Source organism: Mandrillus leucophaeus, unplaced genomic scaffold (genome assembly GCF_000951045.1).
Source record: "Mandrillus leucophaeus isolate KB7577 unplaced genomic scaffold, Mleu.le_1.0 Scaffold927, whole genome shotgun sequence".
Classification (NCBI taxonomy): Eukaryota; Metazoa; Chordata; class Mammalia; order Primates; family Cercopithecidae; genus Mandrillus; species Mandrillus leucophaeus.
This window is the reverse complement of record NW_012110108.1, coordinates 463,339-464,774: the sequence shown is the minus strand read 5'-3', so window position 1 is coordinate 464,774 and position 1,436 is coordinate 463,339.

Below are 1,436 nucleotides of genomic sequence, written 5' to 3'. Positions count from 1 at the left end.
TTATTTTATTTAAAAATATGAACTATAATGCATTTATAATACATTTCAGGAGACTTTTTTTGTCATTTAGTTTACCTTTGTCTCTATTATGTAAAAATCTCTCACATTGAGAAAATATAGGCCGAAATACATGTAAGATTTTTAGCAGCCTCTGTTATTAATAAAAATAAATTTATCTTTTATCTTTGCATGCAAATGTAAATGTTGCTCTGGCCTGAACTCCAAGAAACTATTATTGTAATTCTGAGACTTTAAGTAAATTTTCCGGGAATATTTAAGAAATTGGAAGATAAAACAGTTCAAAGGTCTCTGAATAAGATAAAGATTGAATACTAAACCAAGATAACACTATTTTACCTTCTCTGGTCACCATATAGATCCCTGGGAGACTAGAGTGAAGAAAGGAAGGATGCATGGAGAGATACATTCAAAAGAAGTAATGAGTCATCACATACCATTTTGGAAAGCCAAGCAATGTAACAAGATAAAAATGTACCAACAGCTTATACAATCAATCTGCTTTCCCTTTGGCTATGCTTAATTTTCCTGATACCCACATGGCACTCAGAGTCTACACTCAGGAGATAATTTATTCTCCATTCCTTCGGGGCTGGTTAATTCTAGAGCTGAACTACTCAACAGTGGACCACTCTTTGAGGGTAGTACCAACAATGCTTTATTCATTCATACATCTCTATATGCACTGAGCAGAATGAATGACTAAATAAAACATTTTAATATTACAAAAAATCATAAAAGTATTTAAAACTTCAGCATTTCATTTTTAATTTTAAAACTAATTTATGATTAAGGTTATGAGAATCAAGTGTCACAGCAGTATATCATGTACATGGAATGGCCCTTATGTTTCCCATCAAACCTTCATTTCCCCTCAAGTTTTCAAATAAACCAGTATTAAGCATTTATAGTATGTTCTACCAGGTATTGTTCTGTATATTCATCAATAAACAGTCACAGTAACACATTCAGAGAGAAGAGTTTTTTTTCTTTGTACAGTTATGCAATTTTTATTACAGAAAATATGCTGTATTTTTTTCTTTATTTTTTTAGTTAACCAGATATAATGAATATCATTCCTTCTCAAGTTACCTAAACAGAGTCATCTTTGTGTATTAGTTGCATAGAATACCAGAGAAATACTTATATGTAATTTAATAATATTATTGATTAAAATTTAGGGAATTCTATTGTTACTATTTTCATTAGTTACAATGCTACAGGGCATTCTTTTTTTTTTTTCCTGGGATACATGTGCAGAACGTGCAGTTTTGTTACATAGGGTGTACATGTTTCATGGTGGTTTGCTGCACCTATTGACCTGTCGTCTGTGTTTTAAATCCTGCATGCATTAGGTATTTTTCTTAATGCTCTCCCTCCCCTTTCCCACCACCCCCCAACAGGCCCAGCTCTGGTGT